The sequence below is a fragment of the Rhineura floridana genome, chromosome 9 (assembly GCF_030035675.1).
Source record: "Rhineura floridana isolate rRhiFlo1 chromosome 9, rRhiFlo1.hap2, whole genome shotgun sequence".
Lineage (NCBI taxonomy): Eukaryota > Metazoa > Chordata > Lepidosauria > Squamata > Rhineuridae > Rhineura > Rhineura floridana.
This window is the reverse complement of record NC_084488.1, coordinates 22428109-22452091: the sequence shown is the minus strand read 5'-3', so window position 1 is coordinate 22452091 and position 23983 is coordinate 22428109.

Below are 23983 nucleotides of genomic sequence, written 5' to 3'. Positions count from 1 at the left end.
TTGCGGAACCTGTTTCTCTGCTCTAGATTCTGAACAAGCTACAGAAACCTGAGTGCAGCTCAGGAGAGAAAAAGCAGGCAAAAAGTGTGACCCGCGGGTCAGGATTTTTTCAAAAAAATGAAAAGTATCCAAAGCGTCTCAAACTCATATCACATGATGCCCGAGATCCGAAAGGGCAGAAAAAGTTTGAGGAACCTGTTTCCCTGCTCTAGATTCTGAACAAGCTACAGAAACCTGAGTGCAGCTCAGTAGAGAAAAAGCAGGCAAAAACTGTGACCCGCGGGTCAGGATTTTTTCAAAAAAATGAAAAGTATCCAAAGCGTCTCAAACTCGCGTCATATGATGCCCGAGATCCGAAAGGGCAGAAAAAGTTTGCGGAACCTGTTTCTCTGCTCTAGATTCTGAACAAGCTACAGAAACCTGAGTGCAGCTCAGGAGAGAAAAAGCAGGCAAAAAGTGTGACCCGCGGGTCAGGATTTTTTCAAAAAAATGAAAAGTATCCAAAGCGTCTCAAACTCACGTCATATGATGCCCGAGATCCGAAAGGGCAGAAAAAGTTTGCGGAACCTGTTTCCCTGCTCTAGATTTTGAACAAGCTGCAGAAAACTGAGTGCACCTCAGGAGAGAAAAAGCAGGCAAAAAGTGTGACCCGCGGGTCAGGATTTTTTCAAAAAAATGAAAAGTATCCAAAGCGTCTCAAAATCACGTCATATGATGCCCGAGATCCGAAAGGGCAGAAAAAGTTTGCGGAACCTGTTTCCCTGCTCTAGATTTTGAACAAGCTGCAGAAACCTGAGTGCTCCTTAGGAGAGAAAAAAAAGGCAAAAACTGTGACCCGCGGGTCAGGATTTTTTCAAAAAAATGAAAAGTATCCAAAGCGTCTCAAACTCATATCACATGATGCCCGAGATCCGAAAGGGCAGAAAAAGTTTGTGGAACCTGTTTCTCTGCTCTAGATTCTGAACAAGCTACAGAAACCTGAGTGCAGCTCAGGAGAGAAAAAGCAGGAAAAAAGTGTGACCCGCGGGTCAGGATTTTTGCAAAAAAATGAAAAGTATCCAAAGCGTCTCAAACTCATGTCATATGATGCCCGAGATCCGAAAGGGCTGAAAAAGTTTGCGGAACCTGTTTCTCTGCTCTAAATTCTGAACAAGCTACAGAAACCTGAGTGCAGCTCATGGGAGAAAAAGCAGGCAAAAAGTGTGATCCGCGGGTCAGGATTTTTTCAAAAAAATGAAAAGTATCCAAAGCGTCTCAAACTCATGTCATATGATGCCCGAGATCCGAAAGGGCAGAAAAAGTTTGCGGAACCTGTTTCCCTGCTCTAGATTTTGAACAAGCTGCAGAAACCTGAGTGCACCTCAGGAGAGAAAAAGCAGGCAAAAAGTGTGACCCGCGGGTCAGGATTTTTTCAAAAAAATGAAAAGTATCCAAAGCGTCTGAAACTCACGTCATATGATGCCCGAGATCCGAAAGGGCAGAAAAAGTTTGCGGAACCTGTTTCCCTGCTCTAGATTTTGAACAAGCTGCAAAAACCTGAGTGCAAATCCGGAGAGAAAAAAAAGGCAAAAACTGTGACCCGCGGGTCAGGATTTTTTCAAAAAAATGAAAAGTATCCAAAGCGTCTCAAACTCACATCATATGATGTCCGAGATCCGAAAGGGCAGAAAAAGTTTGAGGAACCTGTTTCCCTGCTCTAGATTCTGAACAAGCTACAGAAACCTGAGTGCAGCTCAGTAGAGAAAAAGCAGGAAAAAAGTGTGACCGGCAGGTCAGAATTTTTTCAAAAAAATGAAAAGTATCCAAAGTGTCTCAAACTCGTGTCATATGATGCCCGAGATCCGAAAGGGCAGAAAAAGTTTGCGGAACCTGTTTCCCTGCTCTAGATTCTGAACAAGCTACAGAAACCTGAGTGCAGCTCAGGAGAGAAAAAGCAGGAAAAAATTGTGACCCGCGGGTCAGGATTTTTTCAAAAAAATGGAAAGTATCCAAAGCGTCTCAAACTCACGTCATATGATGCCCGAGATCCGAAAGGGCAGAAAAAGTTTGCGGAACCTGTTTCTCTGCTCTAGATTCTGAACAAGCTACAGAAACCTGAGTGCAGCTCAGGAGAGAAAAAGCAGGCAAAAAGTGTGACCCGCGGGTCAGGATTTTTTCAAAAAAATGAAAAGTATCCAAAGCGTCTCAAACTCACGTCATATGATGCCCGAGATCCGAAAGGGCAGAAAAAGTTTGCGGAACCTGTTTCCCTGCTCTAGATTTTGAACAAGCTGCAGAAACCTGAGTGCACCTCAGGAGAGAAAAAAAAGGCAAAAACTGTGACCCGCGGGTCAGGATTTTTTCAAAAAAATGAGAAGTATCCAAAGCGTCTCAAACTCATATCATATGATGCCCGAGATCCGAAAGGGCAGAAAAAGTTTGAGGAACCTGTTTCCCTGCTCTAGATTCTGAACAAGCTACAGAAACCTGAGTGCACCTCAGGAGAGAAAAAGCAGGATTTTTCAAAAAAATGAAAAGTATCCAAAGCGTCTCAAACTCACGTCATATGATGCCCGAGATCCGAAAGGGCAGAAAAAGTTTGCGGAACCTGTTTCTCTGCTCTAGATTCTGAACAAGCTACAGAAACCTGAGTGCAGCTCAGGAGAGAAAAAGCAGGCAAAAAGTGTGACCCGCGGGTCAGGATTTTTTCAAAAAAATGAAAAGTATCCAAAGCGTCTCAAACTCACGTCATATGATGCCCGAGATCCGAAAGGGCAGAAAAAGTTTGCGGAACCTGTTTCCCTGCTCTAGATTCTGAACAAGCTACAGAAACCTGAGTGCAGCTCAGTAGAGAAAAAGCAGGAAAAAAGTGTGACCGGCAGGTCAGAATTTTTTCAAAAAAATGAAAAGTATCCAAAGTGTCTCAAACTCGTGTCATATGATGCCCGAGATCCGAAAGGGCAGAAAAAGTTTGCGGAACCTGTTTCCCTGCTCTAGATTCTGAACAAGCTACAGAAACCTGAGTGCAGCTCAGGAGAGAAAAAGCAGGAAAAAATTGTGACCCGCGGGTCAGGATTTTTTCAAAAAAATGGAAAGTATCCAAAGCGTCTCAAACTCACGTCATATGATGCCCGAGATCCGAAAGGGCAGAAAAAGTTTGCGGAACCTGTTTCTCTGCTCTAGATTCTGAACAAGCTACAGAAACCTGAGTGCAGCTCAGGAGAGAAAAAGCAGGCAAAAAGTGTGACCCGCGGGTCAGGATTTTTTCAAAAAAATGAAAAGTATCCAAAGCGTCTCAAACTCACGTCATATGATGCCCGAGATCCGAAAGGGCAGAAAAAGTTTGCGGAACCTGTTTCCCTGCTCTAGATTTTGAACAAGCTGCAGAAACCTGAGTGCACCTCAGGAGAGAAAAAAAAGGCAAAAACTGTGACCCGCGGGTCAGGATTTTTTCAAAAAAATGAGAAGTATCCAAAGCGTCTCAAACTCATATCATATGATGCCCGAGATCCGAAAGGGCAGAAAAAGTTTGAGGAACCTGTTTCCCTGCTCTAGATTCTGAACAAGCTACAGAAACCTGAGTGCACCTCAGGAGAGAAAAAGCAGGATTTTTCAAAAAAATGAAAAGTATCCAAAGCGTCTCAAACTCACGTCATATGATGCCCGAGATCCGAAAGGGCAGAAAAAGTTTGCGGAACCTGTTTCTCTGCTCTAGATTCTGAACAAGCTACAGAAACCTGAGTGCAGCTCAGGAGAGAAAAAGCAGGCAAAAAGTGTGACCCGCGGGTCAGGATTTTTTCAAAAAAATGAAAAGTATCCAAAGCGTCTCAAACTCACGTCATATGATGCCCGAGATCCGAAAGGGCAGAAAAAGTTTGCGGAACCTGTTTCCCTGCTCTAGATTTTGAACAAGCTGCAGAAACCTGAGTGCTCCTCAGGAGAGAAAAAAAAGGCAAAAACTGTGACCCGCGGGTCAGGATTTTTTCAAAAAAATGAAAAGTATCCAAAGCGTCTCAAACTCATATCATATGATGCCCGAGATCCGAAAGGGCAGAAAAAGTTTGAGGAACCTGTTTCCCTGCTCTAGATTCTGAACAAGCTACAGAAACCTGAGTGCAGCTCAGTAGAGAAAAAGCAGGCAAAAACTGTGACCCGCGGGTCAGGATTTTTTCAAAAAAATGAAAAGTATCCAAAGCGTCTCCAACTCACGTCATATGATGTCCGAGATCCAAAAGGGCAGAAAAAGTTTGAGGAACCTGTTTCTCTGCTCTAAATTCTGAACAAGCTACAGAAACCTGAGTGCAGCTCAGGAGAGAAAAAGCAGGCAAAAAGTGTGACCCGCGGGTCAGGATTTTTTCAAAAAAATGAAAAGTATCCAAAGCGTCTCAAACTCACGTCATATGATGCCCGAGATCCGAAAGGGCAGAAAAAGTTTGCGGAACCTGTTTCCCTGCTTTAGATTCTGAACAAGCTGCAGAAAGCTGAGTGCCCCTCAGGAGAGAAAAAAAAGGCAAAAACTGTGACCCGCGGGTCAGGATTTTTTCAAAAAAATGAAAAGTATCCAAAGCGTCTCAAACTCGCGTCATATGATGCCCGAGATCCGAAAGGGCAGAAAAAGTTTGAGGAACCTGTTTCCCTGCTCTAGATTTTGAACAAGCTGCAGAAACCTGAGTGCACCTCAGGAGAGAAAAAGCAGGCAAAAAGTGTGACCCGCGGGTCAGGATTTTTTCAAAAAAATGAAAAGTATCCAAAGCGTCTCAAACTCACGTCATATGATGCCCGAGATCCGAAAGGGCAGAAAAAGTTTGAGGAACCTGTTTCCCTGCTCTAGATTTTGAACAAGCTGCAGAAACCTGAGTGCACCTCAGGAGAGAAAAAAAAGGCAAAAACTGTGACCCGCGGGTCAGGATTTTTTCAAAAAAATGAAAAGTATCCAAAGCGTCTCAAACTCACGTCATATGATGCCCGAGATCCGAAAGGGCATAAAAAGTTTGCGGAACCTGTTTCCCTGCTCTAAATTCTGAACAAGCTACAGAAACCTGAGTGCAGCTCAGTAGAGAAAAAGCAGGAAAAAAGTGTGACCCGCGGGTCAGGATTTTTTCAAAAAAATGAAAAGTATCCAAAGCGTCTGAAACTCACGTCATATGATGCCCGAGATCCGAAAGGGCAGAAAAAGTTTGCGGAACCTGTTTCCCTGCTCTAGATTTTGAACAAGCTGCAAAAACCTGAGTGCACCTCCGGAGAGAAAAAAAAGGCAAAAACTGTGACCCGCGGGTCAGGATTTTTTCAAAAAAATGAAAAGTATCCAAAGCGTCTCAAACTCACATCATATGATGTCCGAGATCCGAAAGGGCAGAAAAAGTTTGAGGAACCTGTTTCCCTGCTCTAGATTCTGAACAAGCTACAGAAACCTGAGTGCAGCTCAGTAGAGAAAAAGCAGGAAAAAAGTGTGACCGGCAGGTCAGAATTTTTTCAAAAAAATGAAAAGTATCCAAAGCGTCTCAAACTCGCGTCATATGATGCACGAGATCCGAAAGGGCAGAAAAAGTTTGCGGAACCTGTTTCCCTGCTCTAGATTCTGAACAAGCTACAGAAACCTGAGTGCAGCTCAGGAGAGAAAAAGCAGGAAAAAATTGTGACCCGCGGGTCAGGATTTTTTCAAAAAAATGGAAAGTATCCAAAGCGTCTCAAACTCATGTCATATGATGCCCGAGATCCGAAAGGGCAGAAAAAGTTTGCGGAACCTGTTTCTCTGCTCTAGATTCTGAACAAGCTACAGAAACCTGAGTGCAGCTCAGGAGAGAAAAAGCAGGCAAAAAGTGTGACCCGCGGGTCAGGATTTTTTCAAAAAAATGAAAAGTATCCAAAGCATCTCAAACTCACGTCATATGATGCCCGAGATCCGAAAGGGCAGAAAAAGTTTGCGGAACCTGTTTCCCTGCTCTAGATTTTGAACAAGCTGCAGAAACCTGAGTGCACCTCAGGAGAGAAAAAAAAGGCAAAAACTGTGACCCGCGGGTCAGGATTTTTTCAAAAAAATGAGAAGTATCCAAAGCGTCTTAAACTCATATGATATGATGCCCGAGATCCGAAAGGGCAGAAAAAGTTTGAGGAACCTGTTTCCCTGCTCTAGATTCTGAACAAGCTACAGAAACCTGAGTGCACCTCAGGAGAGAAAAAGCAGGATTTTTCAAAAAAATGAAAAGTATCCAAAGCGTCTCAAACTCACGTCATATGATGCCCGAGATCCGAAAGGGCAGAAAAAGTTTGCGGAACCTGTTTCCCTGCTTTAGATTCTGAACAAGCTGCAGAAAGCTGAGTGCACCTCAGGAGAGAAAAAAAAGGCAAAAACTGTGACCCGCGGGTCAGGATTTTTTCAAAAAAATGAAAAGTATCCAAAGCGTCTCAAACTCGCGTCATATGATGCCCGAGATCCGAAAGGGCAGAAAAAGTTTGCGGAACCTGTTTCTCTGCTCTAGATTCTGAACAAGCTACAGAAACCTGAGTGCAGCTCAGGAGAGAAAAAGCAGGCAAAAAGTGTGACCCGCGGGTCAGGATTTTTTCAAAAAAATGAAAAGTATCCAAAGCGTCTCAAACTCATATCACATGATGCCCGAGATCCGAAAGGGCAGAAAAAGTTTGAGGAACCTGTTTCCCTGCTCTAGATTCTGAACAAGCTACAGAAACCTGAGTGCAGCTCAGTAGAGAAAAAGCAGGCAAAAACTGTGACCCGCGGGTCAGGATTTTTTCAAAAAAATGAAAAGTATCCAAAGCGTCTCAAACTCGCGTCATATGATGCCCGAGATCCGAAAGGGCAGAAAAAGTTTGCGGAACCTGTTTCTCTGCTCTAGATTCTGAACAAGCTACAGAAACCTGAGTGCAGCTCAGGAGAGAAAAAGCAGGCAAAAAGTGTGACCCGCGGGTCAGGATTTTTTCAAAAAAATGAAAAGTATCCAAAGCGTCTCAAACTCACGTCATATGATGCCCGAGATCCGAAAGGGCAGAAAAAGTTTGCGGAACCTGTTTCCCTGCTCTAGATTTTGAACAAGCTGCAGAAAACTGAGTGCACCTCAGGAGAGAAAAAGCAGGCAAAAAGTGTGACCCGCGGGTCAGGATTTTTTCAAAAAAATGAAAAGTATCCAAAGCGTCTCAAAATCACGTCATATGATGCCCGAGATCCGAAAGGGCAGAAAAAGTTTGCGGAACCTGTTTCCCTGCTCTAGATTTTGAACAAGCTGCAGAAACCTGAGTGCTCCTTAGGAGAGAAAAAAAAGGCAAAAACTGTGACCCGCGGGTCAGGATTTTTTCAAAAAAATGAAAAGTATCCAAAGCGTCTCAAACTCATATCACATGATGCCCGAGATCCGAAAGGGCAGAAAAAGTTTGTGGAACCTGTTTCTCTGCTCTAGATTCTGAACAAGCTACAGAAACCTGAGTGCAGCTCAGGAGAGAAAAAGCAGGAAAAAAGTGTGACCCGCGGGTCAGGATTTTTGCAAAAAAATGAAAAGTATCCAAAGCGTCTCAAACTCATGTCATATGATGCCCGAGATCCGAAAGGGCTGAAAAAGTTTGCGGAACCTGTTTCTCTGCTCTAAATTCTGAACAAGCTACAGAAACCTGAGTGCAGCTCATGGGAGAAAAAGCAGGCAAAAAGTGTGATCCGCGGGTCAGGATTTTTTCAAAAAAATGAAAAGTATCCAAAGCGTCTCAAACTCATGTCATATGATGCCCGAGATCCGAAAGGGCAGAAAAAGTTTGCGGAACCTGTTTCCCTGCTCTAGATTTTGAACAAGCTGCAGAAACCTGAGTGCACCTCAGGAGAGAAAAAGCAGGCAAAAAGTGTGACCCGCGGGTCAGGATTTTTTCAAAAAAATGAAAAGTATCCAAAGCGTCTGAAACTCACGTCATATGATGCCCGAGATCCGAAAGGGCAGAAAAAGTTTGCGGAACCTGTTTCCCTGCTCTAGATTTTGAACAAGCTGCAAAAACCTGAGTGCAAATCCGGAGAGAAAAAAAAGGCAAAAACTGTGACCCGCGGGTCAGGATTTTTTCAAAAAAATGAAAAGTATCCAAAGCGTCTCAAACTCACATCATATGATGTCCGAGATCCGAAAGGGCAGAAAAAGTTTGAGGAACCTGTTTCCCTGCTCTAGATTCTGAACAAGCTACAGAAACCTGAGTGCAGCTCAGTAGAGAAAAAGCAGGAAAAAAGTGTGACCGGCAGGTCAGAATTTTTTCAAAAAAATGAAAAGTATCCAAAGTGTCTCAAACTCGTGTCATATGATGCCCGAGATCCGAAAGGGCAGAAAAAGTTTGCGGAACCTGTTTCCCTGCTCTAGATTCTGAACAAGCTACAGAAACCTGAGTGCAGCTCAGGAGAGAAAAAGCAGGAAAAAATTGTGACCCGCGGGTCAGGATTTTTTCAAAAAAATGGAAAGTATCCAAAGCGTCTCAAACTCACGTCATATGATGCCCGAGATCCGAAAGGGCAGAAAAAGTTTGCGGAACCTGTTTCTCTGCTCTAGATTCTGAACAAGCTACAGAAACCTGAGTGCAGCTCAGGAGAGAAAAAGCAGGCAAAAAGTGTGACCCGCGGGTCAGGATTTTTTCAAAAAAATGAAAAGTATCCAAAGCGTCTCAAACTCACGTCATATGATGCCCGAGATCCGAAAGGGCAGAAAAAGTTTGCGGAACCTGTTTCCCTGCTCTAGATTTTGAACAAGCTGCAGAAACCTGAGTGCACCTCAGGAGAGAAAAAAAAGGCAAAAACTGTGACCCGCGGGTCAGGATTTTTTCAAAAAAATGAGAAGTATCCAAAGCGTCTCAAACTCATATCATATGATGCCCGAGATCCGAAAGGGCAGAAAAAGTTTGAGGAACCTGTTTCCCTGCTCTAGATTCTGAACAAGCTACAGAAACCTGAGTGCACCTCAGGAGAGAAAAAGCAGGATTTTTCAAAAAAATGAAAAGTATCCAAAGCGTCTCAAACTCACGTCATATGATGCCCGAGATCCGAAAGGGCAGAAAAAGTTTGCGGAACCTGTTTCTCTGCTCTAGATTCTGAACAAGCTACAGAAACCTGAGTGCAGCTCAGGAGAGAAAAAGCAGGCAAAAAGTGTGACCCGCGGGTCAGGATTTTTTCAAAAAAATGAAAAGTATCCAAAGCGTCTCAAACTCACGTCATATGATGCCCGAGATCCGAAAGGGCAGAAAAAGTTTGCGGAACCTGTTTCCCTGCTCTAGATTCTGAACAAGCTACAGAAACCTGAGTGCAGCTCAGTAGAGAAAAAGCAGGAAAAAAGTGTGACCGGCAGGTCAGAATTTTTTCAAAAAAATGAAAAGTATCCAAAGTGTCTCAAACTCGTGTCATATGATGCCCGAGATCCGAAAGGGCAGAAAAAGTTTGCGGAACCTGTTTCCCTGCTCTAGATTCTGAACAAGCTACAGAAACCTGAGTGCAGCTCAGGAGAGAAAAAGCAGGCAAAAAGTGTGACCCGCGGGTCAGGATTTTTTCAAAAAAATGGAAAGTATCCAAAGCGTCTCAAACTCACGTCATATGATGCCCGAGATCCGAAAGGGCAGAAAAAGTTTGCGGAACCTGTTTCCCTGCTCTAGATTTTGAACAAGCTGCAGAAACCTGAGTGCACCTCAGGAGAGAAAAAAAAGGCAAAAACTGTGACCCGCGGGTCAGGATTTTTTCAAAAAAATGAGAAGTATCCAAAGCGTCTCAAACTCATATCATATGATGCCCGAGATCCGAAAGGGCAGAAAAAGTTTGAGGAACCTGTTTCCCTGCTCTAGATTCTGAACAAGCTACAGAAACCTGAGTGCACCTCAGGAGAGAAAAAGCAGGATTTTTCAAAAAAATGAAAAGTATCCAAAGCGTCTCAAACTCACGTCATATGATGCCCGAGATCCGAAAGGGCAGAAAAAGTTTGCGGAACCTGTTTCTCTGCTCTAGATTCTGAACAAGCTACAGAAACCTGAGTGCAGCTCAGGAGAGAAAAAGCAGGCAAAAAGTGTGACCCGCGGGTCAGGATTTTTTCAAAAAAATGAAAAGTATCCAAAGCGTCTCAAACTCACGTCATATGATGCCCGAGATCCGAAAGGGCAGAAAAAGTTTGCGGAACCTGTTTCCCTGCTCTAGATTTTGAACAAGCTGCAGAAACCTGAGTGCTCCTCAGGAGAGAAAAAAAAGGCAAAAACTGTGACCCGCGGGTCAGGATTTTTTCAAAAAAATGAAAAGTATCCAAAGCGTCTCAAACTCATATCATATGATGCCCGAGATCCGAAAGGGCAGAAAAAGTTTGAGGAACCTGTTTCCCTGCTCTAGATTCTGAACAAGCTACAGAAACCTGAGTGCAGCTCAGTAGAGAAAAAGCAGGCAAAAACTGTGACCCGCGGGTCAGGATTTTTTCAAAAAAATGAAAAGTATCCAAAGCGTCTCCAACTCACGTCATATGATGTCCGAGATCCAAAAGGGCAGAAAAAGTTTGAGGAACCTGTTTCTCTGCTCTAAATTCTGAACAAGCTACAGAAACCTGAGTGCAGCTCAGGAGAGAAAAAGCAGGCAAAAAGTGTGACCCGCGGGTCAGGATTTTTTCAAAAAAATGAAAAGTATCCAAAGCGTCTCAAACTCACGTCATATGATGCCCGAGATCCGAAAGGGCAGAAAAAGTTTGAGGAACCTGTTTCCCTGCTCTAGATTCTGAACAAGCTACAGAAACCTGAGTGCAGCTCAGTAGAGAAAAAGCAGGAAAAAAGTGTGACCGGCAGGTCAGAATTTTTTCAAAAAAATGAAAAGTATCCAAAGTGTCTCAAACTCGTGTCATATGATGCCCGAGATCCGAAAGGGCAGAAAAAGTTTGCGGAACCTGTTTCCCTGCTCTAGATTCTGAACAAGCTACAGAAACCTGAGTGCAGCTCAGGAGAGAAAAAGCAGGAAAAAATTGTGACCCGCGGGTCAGGATTTTTTCAAAAAAATGGAAAGTATCCAAAGCGTCTCAAACTCACGTCATATGATGCCCGAGATCCGAAAGGGCAGAAAAAGTTTGCGGAACCTGTTTCTCTGCTCTAGATTCTGAACAAGCTACAGAAACCTGAGTGCAGCTCAGGAGAGAAAAAGCAGGCAAAAAGTGTGACCCGCGGGTCAGGATTTTTTCAAAAAAATGAAAAGTATCCAAAGCGTCTCAAACTCACGTCATATGATGCCCGAGATCCGAAAGGGCAGAAAAAGTTTGCGGAACCTGTTTCCCTGCTCTAGATTTTGAACAAGCTGCAGAAACCTGAGTGCACCTCAGGAGAGAAAAAAAAGGCAAAAACTGTGACCCGCGGGTCAGGATTTTTTCAAAAAAATGAGAAGTATCCAAAGCGTCTCAAACTCATATCATATGATGCCCGAGATCCGAAAGGGCAGAAAAAGTTTGAGGAACCTGTTTCCCTGCTCTAGATTCTGAACAAGCTACAGAAACCTGAGTGCACCTCAGGAGAGAAAAAGCAGGATTTTTCAAAAAAATGAAAAGTATCCAAAGCGTCTCAAACTCACGTCATATGATGCCCGAGATCCGAAAGGGCAGAAAAAGTTTGCGGAACCTGTTTCTCTGCTCTAGATTCTGAACAAGCTACAGAAACCTGAGTGCAGCTCAGGAGAGAAAAAGCAGGCAAAAAGTGTGACCCGCGGGTCAGGATTTTTTCAAAAAAATGAAAAGTATCCAAAGCGTCTCAAACTCACGTCATATGATGCCCGAGATCCGAAAGGGCAGAAAAAGTTTGCGGAACCTGTTTCCCTGCTCTAGATTTTGAACAAGCTGCAGAAACCTGAGTGCTCCTCAGGAGAGAAAAAAAAGGCAAAAACTGTGACCCGCGGGTCAGGATTTTTTCAAAAAAATGAAAAGTATCCAAAGCGTCTCAAACTCATATCATATGATGCCCGAGATCCGAAAGGGCAGAAAAAGTTTGAGGAACCTGTTTCCCTGCTCTAGATTCTGAACAAGCTACAGAAACCTGAGTGCAGCTCAGTAGAGAAAAAGCAGGCAAAAACTGTGACCCGCGGGTCAGGATTTTTTCAAAAAAATGAAAAGTATCCAAAGCGTCTCCAACTCACGTCATATGATGTCCGAGATCCAAAAGGGCAGAAAAAGTTTGAGGAACCTGTTTCTCTGCTCTAAATTCTGAACAAGCTACAGAAACCTGAGTGCAGCTCAGGAGAGAAAAAGCAGGCAAAAAGTGTGACCCGCGGGTCAGGATTTTTTCAAAAAAATGAAAAGTATCCAAAGCGTCTCAAACTCACGTCATATGATGCCCGAGATCCGAAAGGGCAGAAAAAGTTTGAGGAACCTGTTTCCCTGCTCTAGATTCTGAACAAGCTACAGAAACCTGAGTGCAGCTCAGGAGAGAAAAAGCAGGCAAAAAGTCTGACCCGCGGGTCAGGATTTTTTCAAAAAAATGAAAAGTATCCAAAGCGTCTCAAACTCACGTCATATGATGCCCGAGATCCGAAAGGGCAGAAAAAATTTGCGGAACCTGTTTCCCTGCTCTAGATTTTGAACAAGCTGCAGAAACCTGAGTGCACCTCAGGAGAGAAAAAAAAGGCAAAAAGTGTGACCCGCGGGTCAGGATTTTTTCAAAAAAATGAAAAGTATCCAAAGCGTATCAAACTCACGTCATATGATGCCCGAGATCTGAAAGGGCAGAAAAAGTTTGCGGAACCTGTTTCCCTGCTCTAGATTCTGAACAAGCTGCAGAAACCTGAGTGCAGCTCAGGAGAGAAAGAGAAGGCAAAAACTGTGACACGCAGGTCAAGATTTTTTCAAAAAAAAGAAAAGTATCCAAAGCGTCTCAAACTCGCGTCATATGATGCCCGAGATCCGAAAGGGCAGAAAAAGTTTGCGGAACCTGTTTCCCTGCTCTAGATTTTGAACAAGCTGCAGAAACCTGAGTGCACCTCCGGTGAAAAAAAAAAGGCAAAAACTGTGACCCGCGGGTCAGGATTTTTTCAAAAAAATGAAAAGTATCGAAAGCGTCTCAAACTCACGTCATATGATGCCCGAGATCGGAAAGGGCAGAAAAAGTTTGCGGAACCTGTTTCCCTGCTCTAGATTCTGAACAAGCTGCAGAAACCTGAGTGCAGCTCAGGAGAGAAAGAGAAGGCAAAAACTGTGACACGCAGGTCAAGATTTTTTCAAAAAAATGAAAAGTATCCAAAGCGTATCAAACTCACGTCATATGATGCCCGACATCTGAAAGGGCAGAAAAAGTTTGCGGAACCTGTTTCCCTGCTCTAGATTCTGAACAAGCTGCAGAAACCTGAGTGCAGCTCAGGAGAGAAAGAGAAGGCAAAAACTGTGACACGCAGGTCAAGATTTTTTCAAAAAAAAGAAAAGTATCCAAAGCGTCTCAAACTCGCGTCATATGATGCCCGAGATCCGAAAGGGCAGAAAAAGTTTGCGGAACCTGTTTCCCTGCTCTAGATTTTGAACAAGCTGCAGAAACCTGAGTGCACCTCCGGTGAAAAAAAAAAGGCAAAAACTGTGACCCGCGGGTCAGGATTTTTTCAAAAAAATGAAAAGTATCGAAAGCGTCTCAAACTCACGTCATATGATGCCCGAGATCTGAAAGGGCAGAAAAAGTTTGCGGAACCTGTTTCCCTGCTCTAGATTCTGAACAAGCTGCAGAAACCTGAGTGCAGCTCAGGAGAGAAAGAGAAGGCAAAAACTGTGACACGCAGGTCAAGATTTTTTCAAAAAAAAGAAAAGTATCCAAAGCGTCTCAAACTCGCGTCATATGATGCCCGAGATCCGAAAGGGCAGAAAAAGTTTGCGGAACCTGTTTCCCTGCTCTAGATTTTGAACAAGCTGCAGAAACCTGAGTGCACCTCCGGTGAAAAAAAAAAGGCAAAAACTGTGACCCGCGGGTCAGGATATTTTCAAAAAAATGAAAAGTATCCAAAGCGTCTCAAACTCATATCATATGATGCCCGAGATCCGAAAGGGCAGAAAAAGTTTGAGAAACCTGTTTCCCTGCTCTAGATTCTGAACAAGCTACAGAAACCTGAGTGCAGCTCAGTAGAGAAAAAGCAGGAAAAAAGTGTGACCCGCGGGTCAGGATTTTTTCAAAAAAATGAAAAGTAACCAAAGCGTCTCAAACTCATATCATATGATGCCCGAGATCCGAAAGGGCAGAAAAAGTTTGAGAAACCTGTTTCCCTGCTCTAGATTCTGAACAAGCTACAGAAACCTGAGTGCAGCTCAGGAGAGAAAAAGCAGGAAAAAAGTGTGACCCGCGGGTCAGGATTTTTTCAAAAAAATGAAAAGTATCCAAAGCGTCTCAAACTCACGTCATATGATGCCCGAGATCCGAAAGGGCAGAAAAAATTTGCGGAACCTGTTTCCCTGCTCTAGATTTTGAACAAGCTGCAGAAACCTGAGTGCACCTCAGGAGAGAAAAAAAAGGCAAAAAGTGTGACCCGCGGGTCAGGATTTTTTCAAAAAAATGAAAAGTATCCAAAGCGTCTCAAACTCACGTCATATGATGCCCGAGATCCGAATGGGCAGAAAAAGTTTGCGGAACCTGTTTCCCTGCTCTAGATTTTGAACAAGCTGCAGAAACCTGAGTGCACCTCCGGTGAAAAAAAAAAGGCAAAAACTGTGACCCGCGGGTCAGGATTTTTTCAAAAAAATGAAAAGTATCCAAAGCGTCTCAAACTCATATCATATGATGCCCGAGATCCGAAAGGGCAGAAAAAGTTTGAGAAACCTGTTTCCCTGCTCTAGATTCTGAACAAGCTACAGAAACCTGAGTGCAGCTCAGTAGAGAAAAAGCAGGAAAAAAGTGTGACCCGCGGGTCAGGATTTTTTCAAAAAAATGAAAAGTATCCAAAGCGTCTCAAACTCATATCATATGATGCCCGAGATCCGAAAGGGCAGAAAAAGTTTGAGAAACCTGTTTCCCTGCTCTAGATTCTGAACAAGCTACAGAAACCTGAGTGCAGCTCAGGAGAGAAAAAGCAGGAAAAAAGTGTGACCCGCGGGTCAGGATTTTTTCAAAAAAATGAAAAGTATCCAAAGCGTCTCAAACTCACGTCATATGATGCCCGAGATCCGAAAGGGCAGAAAAAATTTGCGGAACCTGTTTCCCTGCTCTAGATTTTGAACAAGCTGCAGAAACCTGAGTGCACCTCAGGAGAGAAAAAAAAGGCAAAAAGTGTGACCCGCGGGTCAGGATTTTTTCAAAAAAATGAAAAGTATCCAAAGCGTCTCAAACTCACGTCATATGATGCCCGAGATCCGAATGGGCAGAAAAAGTTTGCGGAACCTGTTTCCCTGCTCTAGATTCTGAACAAGCTGCAGAAACCTGAGTGCAGCTCAGGAGAGAAAGAGAAGGCAAAAACTGTGACACGCAGGTCAAGATTTTTTCAAAAAAAAGAAAAGTATCGAAAGCATCTCAAACTCGCGTCATATGATGCCCGAGATCCGAAAGGGCAGAAAAAGTTTGCGGAACCTGTTTCTCTGCTCTAGATTCTGAACAAGCTACAGAAACCTGAGTGCAGCTCAGGAGAGAAAAAGCAGGCAAATTTTTCAAAAAAATGAAAAGTATCCAAAGCATCTCAAACTCATGTCATATGATGCCCGAGATCTAAAAGGGCAGAAAAAGTTTGTGGAACCTGTTTCTCTGCTCTAGATTCTGAACAAGCTACAGAAACATGAGTGCAGCTCAGGAGAGAAAAAGCAGGAAAAAAGTGTGACCCGCGGGTCAGGATTTTTTCAAAAAAATGAAAAGTATCCAAAGCGTCTCAAACTCATGTCATATGATGCCCGAGATCCGAAAGGGCTGAAAAAGTTTGCGGAACCTGTTTCTCTGCTCTAGATTCTGAACAAGCTACAGAAACCTGAGTGCAGCTCAGGAGAGAAAAAAAAGGCAAAAAGTGTGACCCGCGGGTCAGGATTTTTTCAAAAAAATGAAAAGTATCCAAAGCGTCTCAAACTCACGTCATATGATGCCCGAGATCCGAAAGGGCTGAAAAAGTTTGCGGAACCTGTTTCCCTGCTCTAGATTCTGAACAAGCTACAGAAACCTGAGTGCAGCTCAGTAGAGAAAAAGCAGGAAAAAAGTGTGACCCGCGGGTCAGGATTTTTTCAAAAAAATGAAAAGTATCCAAAGCGTCTCAAACTCACGTCATATGATGCCCGAGATCCGAAAGGGGAGAAAAAGTTTGCGGAACCTGTTTCCCTGCTCTAGATTTTGAACAAGCTGCAGAAACCTGAGTGCACCTCAGGAGAGAAAAAAAAGGCAAAAAGTGTGACCCGCGGGTCAGGATTTTTCAAAAAAATGAAAAGTATCCAAAGCGTCTCAAACTCACGTCATATGATGCCCGAGATCCGAAAGGGCAGAAAAAGTTTGCGGAACCTGTTTCCCTGCTCTAGATTTTGAACAAGCTGCAGAAACCTGAGTGCAGCTCAGTAGAGAAAAAGCAGGAAAAAAGTGTGACCCGCGGGTCAGGATTTTTTCAAAAAAATGAAAAGTATCCAAAGCGTCTCAAACTCACGTCATATGATGCCCGAGATCCGAAAGGGCAGAAAAAATTTGCGGAACCTGTTTCTCTGCTCTAGATTCTGAACAAGCTGCAGAAACCTGAGTGCAGCTCAGGAGAGAAAAAAAAGGCAAAAAGTGTGACCCGCGGGTCAGGATTTTTTCAAAAAAATGAAAAGTATCCAAAGCGTCTCAAACTCACGTCATATGATGCCCGAGATCCGAAAGGGCAGAAAAAGTTTACGGAACCTGTTTCCCTGCTCTAGATTTTGAACAAGCTGCAGAAACCTGAGTGCACCTCCGGTGAGAAAAAAAAGGCAAAAACTGTGACCCGCGGGTCAGGATTTTTTCAAAAAAATGAAAAGTATCCAAAGCGTCTCAAACTCACGTCATATGATGCCCGAGATCCGAAAGGGCAGAAAAAGTTTGAGGAACCTGTTTCCCTGCTCTAGATTTTGAACAAGCTACAGAAACCTGAGTGCAGCTCAGGAGAGAAAAAGCAGGCAAAAAGTGTGACCCGCGGGTCAGGATTTTTTCAAAAAAATGAAAAGTATCCAAAGCGTCTCAAACTCACGTCATATGATGCCCGAGATCCGAAAGGGCTGAAAAAGTTTGAGGAACCTGTTTCCCTGCTCTAGATTCTGAACAAGCTACAGAAACCTGAGTGCAGCTCAGTAGAGAAAAAAAAGGCAAAAACTGAGACCCGCGGGTCAGGATTTTTTCAAAAAAATGAAAAGTATCCAAAGCGTCTCAAACTCACGTCATATGATGCCCGAGATCCGAAAGGGCAGAAAAAGTTTGCGGAACCTGTTTCCCTGCTCTAGATTTTGAACAAGCTGCAGAAACGTGAGTGCACCTCCGGAGAGAAAAAAAAGGCAAAAACTGTGACCCGCGGGTCAGGATTTTTTCAAAAAAATGAAAAGTATCCGAAGCGTCTCAAACTCACATCATATGATGCCCGAGATCCGAAAGGGCAGAAAAAGTTTGAGGAACCTGTTTCCCTGCTCTAGATTCTGAACAAGCTGCAGAAACCTGAGTGCAGCTCAGGAGAGAAAGAGAAGGCAAAAACTGTGACACGCAGGTCAAGATTTTTTCAAAAAAAAGAAAAGTATCCAAAGCGTCTCAAACTCGCGTCATATGATGCCCGAGATCCGAAAGGGCAGAAAAAGTTTGCGGAACCTGTTTCCCTGCTCTAGATTTTGAACAAGCTGCAGAAACCTGAGTGCACCTCCGGTGAAAAAAAAAAGGCAAAAACTGTGACCCGCGGGTCAGGATTTTTTCAAAAAAATGAAAAGTATCCAAAGCGTCTCAAACTCACGTCATATGATGCCCGAGATCCGAAAGGGCAGAAAAAGTTTGAGGAACCTGTTTCCCTGCTCTAGATTCTGAACAAGCTACAGAAACCTGAGTGCAGCTCAGTAGAGAAAAAGCAGGAAAAAAGTGTGACCGGCGGGTCAGAATTTTTTCAAAAAAATGAAAAGTATCCAAAGCATCTCAAACTCACGTCATATGATGCCCGAGATCCGAAAGGGCAGAAAAAGTTTGCGGAACCTGTTTCCCTGCACTAGATTCTGAACAAGCTGCAGAAACCTGAGTGCAGCTCAGGAGAGAAAGAGAAGGCAAAAACTGTGACACGCAGGTCAAGATTTTTTCAAAAAAAAGAAAAGTATCCAAAGCGTCTCAAACTCGCGTCATATGATGCCCGAGATCCGAAAGGGCAGAAAAAGTTTGCGGAACCTGTTTCCCTGCTCTAGATTTTGAACAAGCTGCAGAAACCTGAGTGCACCTCCGGTGAAAAAAAAAAGGCAAAAACTGTGACCCGCGGGTCAGGATTTTTTCAAAAAAATGGAAAGTATCCAAAGCGTCTCAAACTCATATCATATGATGCCCGAGATCCGAAAGGGCAGAAAAAGTTTGAGAAACCTGTTTCCCTGCTCTAGATTCTGAACAAGCTACAGAAACCTGAGTGCAGCTCAGTAGAGAAAAAGCAGGAAAAAAGTGTGACCCGCGGGTCAGGATTTTTTCAAAAAAATGAAAAGTATCCAAAGCGTCTCAAACTCATATCATATGATGCCCGAGATCCGAAAGGGTAGAAAAAGTTTGAGAAACCTGTTTCCCTGCTCTAGATTCTGAACAAGCTACAGAAACCTGAGTGCAGCTCAGGAGAGAAAAAGCAGGAAAAAAGTGTGACCCGCGGGTCAGGATTTTTTCAAAAAAATGAAAAGTATCCAAAGCGTCTCAAACTCACGTCATATGATGCCCGAGATCCGAAAGGGCAGAAAAAGTTTGCGGAACCTGTTTCCCTGCTCTAGATTCTGAACAAGCTGCAGAAACCTGAGTGCAGCTCAGGAGAGAAAGAGAAGGCAAAAACTGTGACACGCAGGTCAAGATTTTTTCAAAAAAAAGAAAAGTATCCAAAGCGTCTCAAACTCGCGTCATATGATGCCCGAGATCCGAAAGGGCAGAAAAAGTTTGCGGAACCTGTTTCTCTGCTCTAGATTCTGAACAAGCTACAGAAACCTGAGTGCAGCTCAGGAGAGAAAAAGCAGGCAAATTTTTCGAAAAAATGAAAAGTATCCAAAGCGTCTCAAACTCACGTCATATGATGCCCGAGATCCAAAAGGGCAGAAAAAGTTTGTGGAACCTGTTTCTCTGCTCTAGATTCTGAACAAGCTACAGAAACCTGAGTGCAGCTCAGGAGAGAAAAAGCAGGCAAAAAGTGTGACCCGCGGGTCAGGATTTTTTCAAAAAAATGAAAAGTATCCAAAGCGTCTCAAACTCACGTCATATGATGCCCGAGATCCGAAAGGGCAGAAAAAATTTGCGGAACCTGTTTCCCTGCTCTAGATTCTGAACAAGCTACAGAAACCTGAGTGCAGCTCAGTAGAGAAAAAAAAGGCAAAAAGTGTGACCCGCGGGTCAGGATTTTTTCAAAAAAATGAAAAGTATCCAAAGCGTCTCAAACTCACGTCATATGATGCCCGAGATCCGAAAGGGCAGAAAAAGTTTGCGGAACCTGTTTCCCTGCTCTAGATTCTGAACAAGCTGCAAAAACCTGAGTGCAGCTCAGGAGAGAAAGAGAAGGCAAAAACTGTGACACGCAGGTCAAGATTTTTTCAAAAAAAAGAAAAGTATCCAAAGCGTCTCAAACTCGCGTCATATGATGCCCGAGATCCGAAAGGGCAGAAAAAGTTTGCGGAACCTGTTTCTCTGCTCTAGATTCTGAACAAGCTACAGAAACCTGAGTGCAGCTCAGGAGAGAAAAAGCAGGCAAATTTTTCGAAAAAATGAAAAGTATCCAAAGCGTCTCAAACTCACGTCATATGATGCCCGAGATCCAAAAGGGCAGAAAAAGTTTGTGGAACGTGTTTCTCTGCTCTACATTCTGAACAAGCTACAGAAACCTGAGTGCAGCTCAGGAGAGAAAAAGCAGGCAAAAAGTGTGACCCGCGGGTCAGGATTTTTTCAAAAAAATGAAAAGTATCCAAAGCGTCTCAAACTCACGTCATATGATGCCCGAGATCCGAAAGGGCAGAAAAAATTTGCGGAACCTGTTTCCCTGCTCTAGATTCTGAACAAGCTACAGAAACCTGAGTGCAGCTCAGTAGAGAAAAAGCAGGAAAAAAGTGTGACCCGCGGGTCAGGATTTTTTCAAAAAAATGAAAAGTATCCAAAGCGTCTCAAACTCACGTCATATGATGCCCGAGATCCGAAAGGGCAGAAAAAGTTTGCGGAACCTGTTTCCCTGCTCTAGATTTTGAACAAGCTGCAGAAACCTGAGTGCACCTCCGGAGAGAAAAAAAAGGCAAAAACTGTGACCCGCGGGTCAGGATTTTTTCAAAAAAATGAAAAGTATCCGAAGCGTCTCAAACTCACATCATATGATGCCCGAGATCCGAAAGGGCAGAAAAAGTTTGAGGAACCTGTTTCCCTGCTCTAGATTCTGAACAAGCTACAGAAACCTGAGTGCAGCTCAGTAGAGAAAAAGCAGGAAAAAAGTGTGACCGGCGGGTCAGAATTTTTTCAAAAAAATGAAAAGTATCCAAAGCGTCTCAAACTCACGTCATATGATGCCCGAGATCCGAAAGGGCAGAAAAAGTTTGCGGAACCTGTTTCCCTGCTCTAGATTCTGAACAAGCTGCAGAAACCTGAGTGCAGCTCAGGAGAGAAAGAGAAGGCAAAAACTGTGACACGCAGGTCAAGATTTTTTCAAAAAAAAGAAAAGTATCCAAAGCGTCTCAAACTCGCGTCATATGATGCCCGAGATCCGAAAGGGCAGAAAAAGTTTGCGGAACCTGTTTCTCTGCTCTAGATTCTGAACAAGCTACAGAAACCTGAGTGCAGCTCAGGAGAGAAAAAGCAGGCAAATTTTTCGAAAAAATGAAAAGTATCCAAAGCGTCTCAAACTCACGTCATATGATGCCCGAGATCCAAAAGGGTAGAAAAAGTTTGTGGAACGTGTTTCTCTGCTCTACATTCTGAACAAGCTACAGAAACCTGAGTGCAGCTCAGGAGAGAAAAAGCAGGCAAAAAGTGTGACCCGCGGGTCAGGATTTTTTCAAAAAAATGAAAAGTATCCAAAGCGTCTCAAACTCACGTCATATGATGCCCGAGATCCGAAAGGGCAGAAAAAATTTGCGGAACCTGTTTCCCTGCTCTAGATTCTGAACAAGCTACAGAAACCTGAGTGCAGCTCAGTAGAGAAAAAGCAGGAAAAAAGTGTGACCCGCGGGTCAGGATTTTTTCAAAAAAATGAAAAGTATCCAAAGCGTCTCAAACTCACGTCATATGATGCCCGAGATCCGAAAGGGCAGAAAAAGTTTGCGGAACCTGTTTCCCTGCTCTAGATTTTGAACAAGCTGCAGAAACCTGAGTGCACCTCCGGAGAGAAAAAAAAGGCAAAAACTGTGACCCGCGGGTCAGGATTTTTTCAAAAAAATGAAAAGTATCCAAAGCGTCTCAAACTCGCGTCATATGATGCCCGAGATCCGAAAGGGCAGAAAAAGTTTGCGGAACCTGTTTCTCTGCTCTAGATACTGAACAAGCTACAGAAACCTGAGTGCATCTCAGGCGAGAAAAAGCAGGCAAAAAGTGTGACCCGCCGGTCAGGATTTTTTCAAAAAAATGAAAAGTATCCAAAGCGTCTCAAACTCGCGTCATATGATGCCCGAGATCCGAAAGGGCAGAAAAAGTTTGCGGAACCTGTTTCTCTGCTCTAGATTCTGAACAAGCTACAGAAATCTGAGTGCAGCTCAGGAGAAAAAAGCAGGAAAAAATTGTGACCCGCGGGTCAGGATTTTTTCAAAAAAATGGAAAGTATCCAAAGCGTCTCAAACTCACGTCATATGATGCCCGAGATCTGAAAGGGCAGAAAAAGTTTGCGGAACCTGTTTCCCTGCTCTAGATTTTGAACAAGCTGCAGAAACCTGAGTGCACCTCCGGTGAAAAAAAAAAGGCAAAAACTGTGACCCGCGGGTCAGGATTTTTTCAAAAAAATGAAAAGTATCCAAAGCGTCTCAAACTCACATCATATGATGCCCGAGATCCGAAAGGGCAGAAAAAGTTTGAGGAACCTGTTTCCCTGCTCTAGATTCTGAACAAGCTACAGAAACCTGAGTGCAGCTCAGTAGAGAAAAAGCAGGAAAAAAGTGTGACCGGCGGGTCAGAATTTTTTCAAAAAAATGAAAAGTATCCAAAGCGTCTCAAACTCACGTCATATGATGCCCAAGATCCGAAAGGGCAGAAAAAGTTTGCGGAACCTGTTTCCCTGCTCTAGATTTTGAACAAGCTGCAGAAACCTGAGTGCACCTCAGGAGAGAAAAAAAAGGCAAAAACTGTGACCCGCGGGTCAGGATTTTTTCAAAAAAATGAGAAGTATCCAAAGCGTCTCACACTCATATCATATGATGCCCGAGATCCGAAAGGGCAGAAAAAGTTTGAGGAACCTGTTTCCCTGCTCTAGATTCTGAACAAGCTACAGAAACCTGAGTGCAGCTCAGTAGAGAAAAAAAAGGCAAAAACTGTGACCCGCGGGTCAGGATTTTTTCAAAAAAATGAAAAGTATCCAAACCGTCTCAAACTCATGTCATATGATGCCCGAGATCCGAAAGGGCAGAAAAAGTTTGCGGAACCTGTTTCCCTGCTCTAGATTTTGAACAAGCTGCAGAAACCTGAGTGCACCTCAGGAGAGAAAAAAAAGGCAAAAACTGTGACCCGCGGGTCAGGATTTTTTCAAAAAAATGAGAAGTATCCAAAGCGTCTCAAACTCATATCATATGATGCCCGAGATCCGAAAGGGCAGAAAAAGTTTGAGGAACCTGTTTCCCTGCTCTAGATTCTGAACAAGCTACAGAAACCTGAGTGCAGCTCAGTAGAGAAAAAAAAGGCAAAAACTGTGACCCGCGGGTCAGGATTTTTTCAAAAAAATGAAAAGTATCCAAAGCGTCTCAAACTCACGTCATATGATGCCCGAGATCCGAAAGGGCAGAAAAAGTTTGCGGAACCTGTTTCCCTGCTCTAGATTTTGAACAAGCTGCAGAAACCTGAGTGCACCTCCGGAGCGAAAAAAAAGGCAAAAACTGAGACCCGCGGGTCAGGATTTTTTCAAAAAAATGAAAAGTATCCAAAGCGTCTCAAACTCACGTCATATGATGCCCGAGATCCGAAAGGGCAGAAAAAGTTTGAGGAACCTGTTTCCCTGCTCTAGATTCTGAACAAGCTACAGAAACCTGAGTGCAGCTCAGTAGAGAAAAAGCAGGAAAAAAGTGTGACCGGCGGGTCAGAATTTTTTCAAAAAAATGAAAAATATCCAAAGCGTCTCAAACTCACGTCATATGATGCCCGAGATCCGAAAGGGCAGAAAAAGTTTGCGGAACCTGTTTCCCTGCTCTAGATTTTGAACAAGCTACAGAAACCTGAGTGCACCTCAGGAGAGAAAAAAAAGGCAAAAACTGTGACCCGCGGGTCAGGATTTTTTCAAAAAAATGAGAAGTATCCAAAGCGTCTCAAACTCATATCATATGATGCCCGAGATCCGAAAGGGCAGAAAAAGTTTGAGGAACCTGTTTCCCTGCTCTAGATTCTGAACAAGCTACAGAAACCTGAGTGCAGCTCAGTAGAGAAAAAAAAGGCAAAAACTGTGACCCGCGGGTCAGGATTTTTTCAAAAAAATGAAAAGTATCCAAAGCGTCTCAAACTCACGTCATATGATGCCCGAGATCCGAAAGGGCAGAAAAAGTTTGCGGAACCTGTTTCCCTGCTCTAGATTTTGAACAAGCTGCAGAAACCTGAGTGCACCTCCGGAGCGAAAAAAAAGGCAAAAACTGAGACCCGCGGGTCAGGATTTTTTCAAAAAAATGAAAAGTATCCAAAGCGTCTCAAACTCACGTCATATGATGCCCGAGATCCGAAAGGGCAGAAAAAGTTTGAGGAACCTGTTTCCCTGCTCTAGATTCTGAACAAGCTACAGAAACCTGAG